Consider the following 13,775-nt stretch of genomic DNA (forward strand, 5'->3'; position numbering starts at 1 on the left):
CGGGTGGGACTCCAAACGGTTGCTTTCCACTTCCGGTTCCTTCCTACAATACGGCAAGAACCATCAGTGAAAAGGGCATAACACCTTTCTTCATCTGGCAGCTGATCAAATGGCGGAGCTTCTTCAGCTCGGCTCACTGGTTCTTCTTCTTCTTCTGCCAGACTGAAGTTCCCACCTTCAGGCCAATTTGTGATAACCTCCAGAATTCCAGGGCGATTTGAGCTTCCCAATGGTACACGCTGCGTAATCAAGGCTATCCACTTGCTCCACGTAGCATCGGTGGCATGATGCGTAGGGGGCATCTTCCCTTTGAACATCCAGCTCAAGACTGGTAATCGGGGTGCCAGGAAGAGCTGTGCTTCGGTACCAATTACTTCTGAAGCTGCTCGTATACCTTCATATGCCGCTAAGATTTCCTTTTCCACAGGGGTGTAATTGGTCTCAGAACCTCTGTAGCTTCGACTCCAGAAACCCAGTGGTCGCCCTCGCGTCTCGCCAGGCACCTTTTGCCAGAGGCTCCAGGAGGGACCTTTATCTCCAGCTGCAGAGTAGAGTACATTCTTTACATCTGGTCCCGTTCTAACTGGTCCAAGAGCCACGGCATGTGCAATTTCTTGCTTGATCTGCCTGAAAGCTTGTTGTTGCTCAGGACCCCACTGGAAATTGTTCTTTTTACGGGTCACAAAGTAAAGAGGGCTCACAATCTGACTGTATTCTGGGATATGCATCCTCCAGAAACCTATTGCTCCCAGAAAAGCTTGGGTTTCTTTCTTGTTTGTGGGGGGAACCATTGCTACAATCTTGTTGATTATGTCTGTTGGTATCTGGCGTCGTCCATCTTGCCATTTCACCCCTAGGAATTGGATCTCTCGGGCAGGTCCCTTGACTTTGCTCTTCTTGATAGCGAAACCAGCCTCGAGGAGAATCTGGATGATCGTCTGTCCTTTTTTGAAAACTTCTTCTGCTGTATCCCCCCATACAATGATGTCATCAATGTACTGGATGTGTTCGGGAGCCTTACCCTTCTCTAGCGTGACCTGGATCAGTCCATGACAGATGGTTGGACTGTGTTTCCACCCCTGGGGCAGTCGATTCCAGGTATATTGAACACCCCTCCAGGTGAAAGCAAACTGTGGCCTGCACTCTGCCGCTAAAGGAATGGAGAAAAACGCGTTGGCTATGTCGATGGTGGCGTACCACTTTGCTGTCTTGGACTCCAACTCGTATTGGAGCTCCAACATATCTGGCACGGCAGCACTCAACGGTGGCGTAACTTCATTTAAGCCACGATAGTCCACAGTCAGTCTCCACTCTCCATCGGATTTACGCACAGGCCAGATGGGGCTGTTGAAGGGTGAATGGGTTCTGCTGACCACCCCTTGGCTCTCCAACTTTCGGATCATTTTGTGGATAGGGATCATAGCATCTCGGTTTGTCCGATACTGTTGTCTGTGTACAGTTGTTGTGGCTATTGGCACTTCTTGATCTTTAACTCGCAGTAATCCTACAATGGAAGGGTCTTCTGAGAGGCCAGGAAGGGCAGACAATTGCTTGGACTCCTCTTCAATCACCGAGGCTATACCAAAAGCCCACCAGTACCCTTTCGGGTCCTTGAAGTATCCTCTTCTTAGGTAGTCCATACCAAGGATGCAAGGGGCTTCTGGCCCCGTCACAATGGGACGCTTTTCCCATTGGTCTCCCGTCAAGCTCATGTCCGCCTCTACTACTGACAATTCTTGAGACCCTCCGGTCACTCCAGAAATAGTAACAGTCTCGGTACTCTTATACTCCGAAGGCATTACAGTACACTGGGCTCCAGTATCTATCAAGGCCTGGTATCTCTGAGGATCCGATGTGCCAGGCCATCGAACCCACACAGCCCAGTAAACTCGGTTATCTTCTTGGTCCCTCTCCTTCTCCTGGCAGAAGGCAGGGCCCCTCTACTGGTCTTGATCAGAGCATTCGTCGTCAGAATTTGACCTTGACTTCTTAGACTTTTTGCCGTTGTCAAAGTGGACCTCCATCTTCTCGTGTTTCGGCGATCGCAGTTTCTCTTTTAAGAAATCTCCGTCTACTACATAGACAACTTTCTTGTCAGTCTTCTTTCGCTTCAGCTCCCTCACTCTAGCTTCAAGCTTAGAAGTGGGTTCACCATCCCACTTCTTCATGTTTTCTCCTTTACTACGAAGGTATGCCCATAGTTGGTTACGTGACCAACGCTTAGAGTTCTCTTTCCTTCGACGTGTGAATGACAGGGACCGTGAGCGAGATCGAGACCAGGATCGAGGTCTAGGCCGAGGTCGTCTTTGTCGGTCCCACCGTGATCTTCCCATTGGCCTTTCTTGGTAATCTCTATACCTTCTGTCCTCTCTGTCTCTAAGGTCGTCCTCATATCTGGAACATTCATAATCTCTCTCCATTCTTTCCCTATCGTAGGTGTGTCGGTAGAGGGGATTGAAGGAGTCTTCCATATTTTCCTCTATGGTTCTTATCCAAGCACACATAGCGTCCACGCTTGGTTCCTCCATCTTTGGATTATATACGGATATCAAGCAGGAAATATATGGTTTGGGGGCACCTTGAATTACCTTTTTCCACATTGGTTGCGTGCATGGAACATTCTCAGGAACTTGGATGTCATAATAATCTGGATCAGAATAGATGATCTCCAGCATGGCCAATTCCCGTAGGTATTGGATGCCTTCTTCTGCAGTCCTCCACCTTCTTGAAGAACTCTTCAGGGACTCCTTAAATGGGTATTTCACTCTCACCGCGTGGAGAATTCGGAGCCAAAGGTTGGACGCCATTTTCTCCCTCCCCATTTCTTGCTCTATCACAGGGTCTCGAGCAATGGATCCCAATTGTCGTGCTTCATCACCTTCAATTACATGACTATCAGCTCCCTTGTCCCAGCATCGCACCAACCAGGTGAGGACTTCTTCACCAGGCAAGCGCATATAATCTCTCCGTAAATCTCGAAGCTCTCTTGTGGTCAGTGATTGTGTAATTTCGCTTTCTCGCATTATTTCTTGTCCATCTCTCCCACGTAGAATCTTTTCCACCTCTCTCTTTACTCTTCCACTCCTACGTGGGACTGCTCCCACTTCCTCCCTATATCTCTCATGTGGAGGTGGAGACTGGGCATACCGTGGGGATAAGCTTCTATATTGTTCACGCCGTGGAGATGGATTTCTACGTCGTTCATACTGTGGGGATGGACTCCTACGCCGTTCACGCCGCGGAGATGGACTTCTACGTCGTTCATACCGTGGGGATGGACTCCTACGCCGCTCGCGCCGCGGAGATGGACTTCTATGCCATTCACGCCATGGGGATGGACTCCTGTGTCGTTCGCGATACCCCGCGGGTGGAGGTAGTGAGTAATCTTCCGCGTGCTGAGATAAGGGCCTTCTCTTCCAATCATTCATACCTCCAAGAGAAGGTTGAGTCTGGAGTGGTAGGGATAATTCCCCCTCCAATTGAGTGGGATACTTTGACTCCTTCTTTGCGTCTTTTGTAATACTGAATGTGTAGTCAGGATATAAATCATCAAGCGACAATATACCACCGACCGTTTGTACTGTTGCTTTCTTTTCTCTTGATGCTATTCTGTATTCCTTTGGGCGTGCCCCTAGTTCTTTTGGATGTGCTCCTTCCCGTGTAGCCGTTTCTTCCTCTCTGGTAACTGCTTCTTCTCTTCTAATCGCTCCTTCCTCAGTCACAACCACTTCTTCCTCTCTCGCAGTCGCGCCTTCATCACTTGCTGCTGCTCCTTCTCCCATTGCTGCTGTTCCTTCGTTCACAACATCCTCTGTTCCTTCTTCTTCTTCTTCTTCTTCTTCTCTTTCTTCTGTGCGTTCTGGTTGCGGAGATGGGTCCGCAAGTTCCTTGATCTCCCTTACCCACGTCTTCTTCTTCTTCACAGGGGCAATGATGACCTTCCGGTTCTTAGCTTGAGTCCCGGTTCTAGTGGACTTAGTAGAGATGGTATTGACTTCAAGTTGTGTTTGGACCCCAACTTCTGTGGACCTAATAGGGACATCACTGGTTTCAAGTGGCGTGGTTTGGGTCTCTGTGTCGACCTTAACCCTCTGGAGGTGGTCTATGGCAGCTCGATAAGCATTAGCCAGGCCCCAGCACAAAGCAGAGAATTGCATATTTGGATCTTTGTAGGAAAAACACCCTTCTGCCAAACAGTGGGCCATCTCACCAGAATCAAACATTTGTTCTGGTGTGAACTCCCAATTAATGGGGGGTGACACATGTCCTACTAATCTACCGAAATCTTCCCAAGCTCCATGCCACCCGGGGACTGGCCTGTCTGCAGCCCTTTCCAAAGTTCCAGCGAGTCCCTTTGAGGTGTGATCTTTCCTACAAGAGGGAAAGCAACGGAACCCCATTCTTCCAAGTTTAAGGAGCACTTCCAGTACCTTTATCAATGACAGTACTGTTGCAATAAGATTTATATAGTAATTAGAGCCGATTTTAACCATGGGGATCTCCTTTACCAAACCTTCGATGTCAAAATTAAAGAATGGAAGCAATTCGTTCCATCCATCCTCAAGGTCTGGACGTCTCCCTATAGAGTAGCCTAGCACAGGTGTAAAGATGGTTAGAATTATAAGACAAATTAATGAAATAGCCATTGTTTTTTGTTATTATTTCTTCCTGATCCCAAAACAAACTTTTGTTTATATAAACAAAGTTTCCTTGGCTGCTTTCCCAGACTCTGGCAGTGTTCCCAGACCTGTTCCCAAAACAATAGATTGGTTTGCAAAACAACACCGAGCTTGGTTGTCTTCCCGGAAAATGTTTATCAAAACAAGCCAAACTTAACCAAAACAACCATCCTCTGCTACCAAAAATGTTGTACAAGTTTCGAGCTGGCTTCCCGTCAAGTCCCCCCGAAACTCGACAACAAGAACCCGCCTCCCAGAGAGGGAAAAAGGGAAAAAAAAAAAAAAACCAAGCAGCCAAAGCTATAGCAAAATATATATATATATATATATGTATATACTTTACATATGAGACAGATACACAAAAGGAGAATACCACACACCGGGGGGGGGGGGGGGGGAAGGGGGGGAAAGGGAGAAGGACAAAAAGGGGCAAGGACCGAACAAGTCAAACGGCCAGCCGAAGGCAAACTAGCAAAAATCTCACCACTTCCCTTCGAACAGGCAGGATGACCAGACACGGTCCTCGGCTCTCCCCTCACGCGGGCAGATAACGGCAGTCACTATAGGCCTCGGCTCCAGATAAGCCCGACCGAAACAGGGATCCACCGTTCTCGAACCTCGCCGGAGAGGAAGAGAGCGAGATCCCTCCCGCTGGCTTTATTTATACCTCAAGTTACGTAAAGGAATAGCATGGAATACTTCCGTGATCACTTTTCTAGTTCCTTCCTGGCTACAAGTTGGTCTCCAGGAAGGCCTAGAGTGAAACCACCACAGCCTACTCTCTTACTAAGCCTTAGCCATTCTACCACTAAATTTGAATTATTCTGCAACATGTCCCCCCTTTTGAGCATTCTTCAGGCTTTTCCTGCAAGGATGCTCAAATGTAGCAATCTTCAGGCTGCAGTTTCTTGATAGGCAGGAGGTGATCCATCTTGCGGTGAGATTACTTCTTTTCTTGTTATAGCTTTCATAATGCGTCTCGTATGTTGACCTTCTTTTACAATCATTCCTAAAAGACACTTATAAACAATCATGGCTATGACAATAATTATTACAATCAATATTCCGTACTGGATAACAGAAGATATCCATCCTGACACATGAAGACCTAGGGAGCTGAATAATTCTCCTATCCAATTATGCTTTGCTTCTTTTTGGATTTCATGGACATTTCCTTCAATTTGTTCAAGTTGATTAATGTCTTTTTCAACTTCTTGAGTGACATTTGGGATGTGTACACAACAATGCTCGTTCTTTGCATGCAGGTAGCCACAAACTCCATGTTCTTTGAGTAATATCAGGTCTAATGCCATGCGATTTTGTATGGTCATTCCAGAGGTGGCTTGTAATTGTAAATTTAGATCTTTAAATCCTTTCTTAGTGACTGTTGCTAACCTTTCAGTTTGTCCCATTAATTTAAACAACATCTCTCTGTTACAGTATGTTGAGATTGGTGCAAACAAAGACTCTAATACCCATCCAAATTTTACTCCTGCTGATGGTTCATGCCAATCTCCCAACCCCAAGTCATCAATATTTTTACTAATTTCTCTTTTTCCTCGTGGTTGTATTTCTACTGATGTTAACTTATCCTGCTTCCAAAATGGACAGAGAGTAGGTATCCCTAGTGTGACAGGTACAACCGGACCATCTATTGGCATGTGGGTGGTCCACTGGCCATACCCCATTACCCACACCAAATTTCCTGGACTCCTAACTGTGGTGGTACGACAATCAATGTTTTTCACAGATCCCTTAATAGTATGATTATATCCCCGACATTCACATCCTAACTGCAAGAGTATTTTGACTGGTATTAAACCTATTTCATCGTCTGGGGTATCACACATGTATATTCGAGTACAATTCCAATTCTCCTTTGTACGTGTTTCTGTCCTCCAATTATGATTTCCTCTATTTCCTGTAGAATAAGTTTGATTCTTTTTCCCTTTCCAGTGAATACACCACTGTACTTTTCCAATATAACTATAAGTCTCTAGTAGGTTGGGTCCCCAAATTGTTTACCACTCTTCCATGGTTGTAGAGCTAGTAATATTTTGACATACTTCTTCTTGTTTTTCTCGTTTTATTTGAGCTGGAACTTTAGAACATGGGTATATTACTGAATCTGTAACTAAACAAGATCCCTTTAATTTGTCAATGTTTTCGCTTGTTACCCATGTTCCAACTACTACCCATCGGAAAAATCCAGGCATCTGTTCACATTGTTTTTTAGTCATTTTGTCCCTTAATAAACATGCATCTGTCATTTCATTCCATGTTTTGGTTACAAATCTGCAATTCCATGTAGTATTCTTAAACACTTTAGGAATTTCTGGCACCGGAATTATTCCCCATGGGATTGGGTCTCCTGCAGGATGAGGAATAGGGAGACATGCAGTGATTTTTGTGACATTCTGTACTCTCCCAAAATCACGAATTAGGCCTACGACTAGGTTTTCTTGTTCTACTTCTCTATCTGGAATCTGCAGGTTACTTACTTGCCGGGTTATTCTTTCAGTCCTTATGTAGACGGCAGTAATTCCAGTATCCCACCAGTCATCTCTACTTATCCAGCAAGTATATTGGCCCTCATCTTCTCCTCTTCGCATTTCTTTGATTTTCAAAACTATTGCATCTGCCCTCTTTTCAATCTGATGTCTCTTCCCAACTTTCAAGTTCTGTCCCTTAAACCACCACCCATATTCAGAATACTGTCCTTCTGGAATTTTGCAACTTAGAATCAGATCTCTTCCTTCCTGGGCCGGGTAAACACTGTGTTCTGGTCTGACTCTTACTCCTTGATGTGGTACGGCTACTGCTGTCCTTATCCCGTAATCTTTTTCTTCTCCACATGAGACCACACAAAGAAATGTACCTTCTGTCTTTCCTACTCTGGGATTAGAAATATTCAGCCACCCTTTACCTCCCTTACTATTTGACCACCAGTTAACTTCTTGACTTTGTGATTCCCAAGATTGATTTGCCATATTCAATTTCCACCATTTTACTTTAACTGATTTTTGACAATCATCAAATTGGAAGGTACAATTGATTTTTAAGGGAGGACCATCCCACATGTCTGATTGTTTCCTAGTGGGCATAACTCGCACTTTGGTCACCGTTTTCTGAGTCGTGTTTATTGTCCGTATTTCTATATGTCCATAATCAAAACTTTCCCAAATCCAAACTACACACATATATGTCCCTTCCATAGCTTTAGACACCTTGGGTACCTGCAGAACGGTGTAACCCTTTTGTTGTGTAGCATCCCAAACTGTTGTCACTCCTTCTGTCATGATTTGATCTTGATCTCTCCATCTCCACTTGACGTTGACGTGTCTTAATTCAGCTCCCTGGTCATCAGAAAATAAACAGGTTAAGTTCACATCAGTGACCTCAGGTACTAGCAAGTAAGGGTCAGGGGTTTCAATTTTCACAAAGGTCTCTGCTAAACTCATCAACCCCAGGAATACTACGATCCTCAATAGTTGACTCGAAATACCAGCTTCATAGGTGAGAGAGGTTCTACCGACCACGAGACTGGAACCTTCTTGATTCGGGTGTAATGGATCCAATTGTCGATTCCCTCGACCTTCACCGCCGTGTAAGTGGTCATTATCACCTGGTGAGGACCGTCCCATGTTTCCTTTAATGGTTCCACCGACCAGTTTTTCACATAGACTTGGTCTCCTGGAGAAATGTCATGAACTGGATTCTCCAGGGGCATAGATCGATTCCACTGCAGCGCTCCTCTGAGGGCTGTGAGAGTTTTGTTTAAAGATAACACATAGTTAAACACTGCTTGATCCCCCACCACATGAGGATCCCCTTGATAGGTAGCTGCATGATAGGGTTTGCCATACAATATCTCATATGGACTTACTCCTATCCTCTCTCTTGGTTTGATCCTAATTCTCAACAAGGCGAGTGGTAGTGCTTGGGGCCACTGAATTTTTGCTTCTTGACAGATTTTCTTTAATTGACCTTTCAATGTCTGATTCATCCTCTCTACTTGCCCGCTGGATTGCGGTCTCCATGGTGTATGGAGATTCCATGCTATTCCTAATGCAATGGATATTTCTTGCACTATCCCTGCGGTAAAGTGTGGCCCTCGATCAGATGATAACCCTAGAGGTACCCCAAATCTCGGAATAATTTCTCTTAGAAGAGTCTTAACTACTTCCTTTGCTTGATTAGTCCTGCATGGAAAGGTTTCTGGCCATCCTGAAAAGGTACAAACATATACTAACAAATACTTATAGGATTGGGCCTTAGGCAACTCAGAAAAATCTATTTGCCAATAGTCTCCTGGTAACTGTCCTATCTGTAACTTTCCCATTTGTACCTGTTTTCTGACCACTGGGTTATTTTTAATACACATGGGACACATTGCATTTACCCTTTTTGCTAGTGTTAACATCTGGTTTGAGAGAACCTCATTTTTCAAAAATTTTACCATCGCTTCTGCACCCCAGTGGCACTTATTATGTTCCGTTTCGAGTACTGCTTTCATTATTCTGACAGGTAAGATTACTTGTCCTATGGGAGTAATATACCACCCTTTAATATTTTTCCTTGCTTCTGTTATTTGAGCTAATTTCTCATCTTCCTGTGAATAATATGGTTTTTCTTCCATATATGCTATTGCTGGATTATTCCGAACGGGTAAAAGAGCCATCTGAGTCCATACCTCTCTTGCGGCTTGTTTAACCGCTTGGTCAGCTTGTCGATTACCTTGAAATTCTCGTCCGGGATCAGTTTGATGTCCTCTGACATGCATTATTGCCACTGCTGAGGGCTTGTGTATTGCCTCTAGCAACTGTAAAATTTCTTCTCGATGTTTAATTGTTGTCCCTTGAGAAGTAAGAAGTCCTCTCTCTTTCCAGAGTGCTCCGTGAACATGAACTACTCCAAAGGCATATTTTGAGTCAGTCCATATATTAACTCTCTTTCCTTGACTCAATATTAAGGCCCTTACCAATGCCCATATTTCGGCTTTTTGTGCAGACGTACCTGGGGGTAGTGCGTTTGCTTCTATCACTTGTTGTAGAGTAACTACTGCATACCCAGCATACCTGGTGCCATTTTCTACAAAGCTAGATCCGTCGGTGTACAACTCCCAGTCAGGATCTGTCAATGGTTCATCCTTCAGGTCTTTTCTACTCGCGTAGACCTGTTCAATGGTCTCTACACAGTCGTGCTCCAGGACACCTTCTTCCTTTGTGGACCTAAGGAATTCTGCTGGGTTAAGATGGTTAGTGATTTTCAGTTCAACATCATCTTGCTCTCTTAACAAAACCTGATACTGTAACATGCGGCTAGATGAGAGCCAATGCCCCCCTTTTTGTTCCAAAACTGTTATGACCATGTGGGGCACGTACACCACCATGTGTTTCCCCAGAGTCAATTTTCGTGCTTCTTGAATTAGAATAACTGTCGCTGCCACGGCTCTGAGGCACCCCAACCATCCCCCACTTACTGCATCTAGCCGTTTGGAGAAATACCCAACCGGTCTCTTCCAGGATCCTAACCGCTGAGTGAGTACTCCTAGAACCATTCGTTGTCTCTCGCAGACATAAAGTTGGAATTCTTTGGTTAGGTCCGGTAGTCCCAGGGCAGGTGCCTCCTGGAGGGCTCTTTTCAGTTCCTGGAACGCTTTCTCCTACTTCGTCCCCCAGGTCAGCTTGGGCTCTTTTACTGCTTCATATAATGGTCTGGCAGTTAGTCCAAAGCTGGGAATCCATAGCCTGCACCATCCGACCATTCCTAGAAAAGATCTTAATTCTTGATTATTTCGGGGTACTGGGATAGCACATATTGCTTGTATACGATTTGCACCCAAACGCCGGACTCCTTGAGAAATTTCACATCCCAGATAAATAACTTTCTGTTTTACTAGTTGAACCTTTTCTTTTGAAACCCGGTAGCCTGCTTGCCCCAGCATGTTTAACAGTTCAATGGTTAACTGACGACAGAGTCCCTGTTCTGTAGCTCCCAGGAAGATGTCATCAACATATTGAAGTATTATATATGAAAAAGGAGATTCTTTTACCTGAGTAGTCTTCCATTCTTCAAGTTCTTTTGCTAACTGATTACCGAATATCATAGGTGAACATTTGAATCCTTGCGGTAATCGAGTCCAAGTAAGTTGTCACTTTCGTCCAGTCTCTGGGTTTTCCCATTCAAAGGCAAAAATCTTCCAACTTTCTGGTGCCAGTGGTATGCAGAAGAAGGCATCTTTTAGGTCAATCACTGTAAACCACTGAAATCTCTCAGAAACAGATGTTAACAAGGTGTAAGGGTTAGCTACAACCGGGTGGATATCTTTTGTAATGAGGTTTACTGCTCTCAAGTCTTGCACTAACCTGTACTTACCGTTAGGCTTTCTTATTGGAAAAATGGGAGTATTAAACTCTGACTCACATTCTTTTAATATCCCTAAAATTAAAAACTGCGTGATCATTGGGGTTATTCCTTTCCTGGCTTCTAAACTAATTGGGTATTGTCGCACTCTAACGGGTTGTACTCCTTCTTTTAATTCTATTCTAACTGGAGTAGCAGCTTTAGATTTTCCAGGGACCCCTGTTTCCCATACCCAAGGTACTACAGCCTGTTCTATTTCCTGCGGTATCTCTTCCTTTTCTACCTCTTTCACAACAAAAATTTTTGCTAAGTTCTCTTCCGAAATTTCCATCTTGACCCTCCCTTTTTCAAATATAATTTTAGCTTGCAAGGCTGAAAGCAAATCTCTTCCTAGTAAACATTCAGGACTGTTGGGCATGTACAGAAATTGATGATCTAATTCTTTTCCTCTAAATTTAATATCTAGAGGTCGCAAAAACGTCTTTTCTTCTATCTGTCCTGAAACACCTAACACCCATGCAGTTGAATCACTTAGTGACCCCATCAATTTATTCATTGCCGAAAAACTAGCTCCAGTGTCTATCCTAAATTCTGTCGGCTCTCCCTCTACTTCTAAAACAACCTTTAAATCCCGGTCTAGTCAGCTTTGATTCTGGTAATTCCCTAACATAAATGCTTGGGCGACACCTTGTGGAGTGCCCATATTAACAGGGTTTTGCGAATTTGCAAAGCCTTGGGGGCTCCATGGATTTATTCCATTTCCAGCATTCAGTGGGCATTCGTTTTTCCAATGTCCTTGTCCTTTACAAAGAGCACATTGATTTGGTCCTATCCTACCACGTCCTCCCCCATATTGATTTCCGAATCCTGACTGATTGTTAAACCCTCTACTTATTCCTCCTCTTCCTCTATTGCCACGACCTCTTCCTCTATGGCCACTAGTTCCATTGTTCCCTCCTGAAGCTTGCAGGAGTGCCAACAAGCTTGCTTGCTGCTTCTTAGTAGCTTCCTTTTCTCTATTATTGTACACCTTCCAGGCTACTTCTAATAATTTTTCCAAATCTCTTGTCTCCTCACCTTCCAACTTCTGAAGTTTTTTCCTAATGTCTTCTTGTGACTGTCCCATAAAAATCAATGCTAATTGCAATTTTCCTGATTCAGCCTCAACATCTAAATCTGTATATTTCCGAGCTGTCTCTTTTAACCTCTCTAAAAAGGTTGAAGGAGATTCCCCCTTATCCTGTCTTACTGAGTATAACTTTGACCAGTTTAGCGTTTTTGGTATCCCACTTCGTACTCCCTCTACCAATAATTCCTGGTAAATTCTTAACTTTTTATAATCTCCAGACACATTCGGATCCCACTTGGGATCTTCCCGCGGCACGAAATCATTTACTGTTCCCCGCACTGCCCGTGGCAAAGTTCGAATTCTTTCTTTCGCTCTTTCCACCATCACCCTGAATACCATTTCTTTCTCTGTTGAATCCAGAATTTTATCTAACAATACCTGTAAATCATTCCAGTCTGGATTTTGAGTTTTTATAACCATTTTTATAATACGAGCTACCCGCTCCGGATTTTCTCGATATGTCCCAGCTGACTGTTTCCAAATTAATAAATCATTAGGTGAAAAAGGAACTTTTACCATGACTTTTCTCCTGTCCGCTCCAACTGCTTCCCGCAAAGGGGCCATCAATCTAGGGGGTGAGGGCGAAACATCTGTCTCCCTTCCCCCTCCCCGTCTCTTTTCTCTACTCCTTCCCCTTTCTTTTCGCCCCTTCCGAGTCCGTTCTGCTAGCGGAGTTCTATCAAAACCACATTCTCGCTCTCTCGTTTCTTCCTCATCCGAGGACGATTCTAGTGGGGGCATGGTGGGTGATCGTGCCCTCCCACGTGAAGGGAGACTATCTCCCGGGGGCGCACTTGGAGTTATGCTGGGGGAGACTAACAAAGACACATCTTCCTCTGGTTCTGAAAACCGTATTTTCCGCTCTTGACATCCTATGCATTTATCATCCAGTTCTTTTAAAATCAGCATACCACATTCTTTTTGCCATTCAGTCTTACGTTTCAAATAATAGAACAAATCTAGATACCGTATTTCATCCCACATCTCATTCTCTTGTAAATATTGCATCAAGGGGGTTATAATTTCCGGAGTTAAGGTACCATTCCTAGGCCACTGCATTCCTTCTGTCTCATATTGAGGCCATACATGATTACAATAATCAATCAATTGTTTCTTACTTAACTCTTGTCCGAAATTTCCTTCCTTCCAATGTTTTAACAAACAACCAAGTGGAGAATCACTAGGAATATCATTTTCTGCACAAGATAGTGCCCTAAAGGTTTTAAAAGGCATCATAGTCACACACACTGTACAATCACACAATAAACAGTACAATACAAACAATATAAACCAATTCCTTCCTAAACCAACTTGTCAAGTCTCACTACAAGTGACAAGTGCTGGTTCAGCGCGGCTTTCGCCCCGTCTTACGACCAGCACCTAGGCTTCCCAATAAATCTTTGCCCAACCCAGCGGGTAAACTCACAGTCCCGTCTTATAGGCAGGCTCCCAACCAACAAACCTAAAAGAATAAAGCACCTCCGGGCTTACCTGGATGGTTGTCCGTCGGGCACGGGGTCGGGCACGGGTCGATGTCTCCCCAGAAATCACCTGGTTGCCGGCATGGAGTGGATCAACTCGTGAGCCGCCCCAGCTACCCC

At 44.5% G+C, this 13,775-nt stretch overlaps 1 pseudogene; it reads right to left on the reverse strand.

Annotated features, from left to right (window-relative positions):
- Nucleotides 1-8,163: 8,163 nt before the first annotated feature.
- On the reverse strand, nucleotides 8,164-11,685 carry LOC116779963 (annotated as a pseudogene).
- Nucleotides 11,686-13,775: the final 2,090 nt, after the last annotated feature.

The sequence above is a fragment of the Chiroxiphia lanceolata genome, chromosome W (genome assembly GCF_009829145.1).
Source record: "Chiroxiphia lanceolata isolate bChiLan1 chromosome W, bChiLan1.pri, whole genome shotgun sequence".
Taxonomy (NCBI): Eukaryota; Metazoa; Chordata; class Aves; order Passeriformes; family Pipridae; genus Chiroxiphia; species Chiroxiphia lanceolata.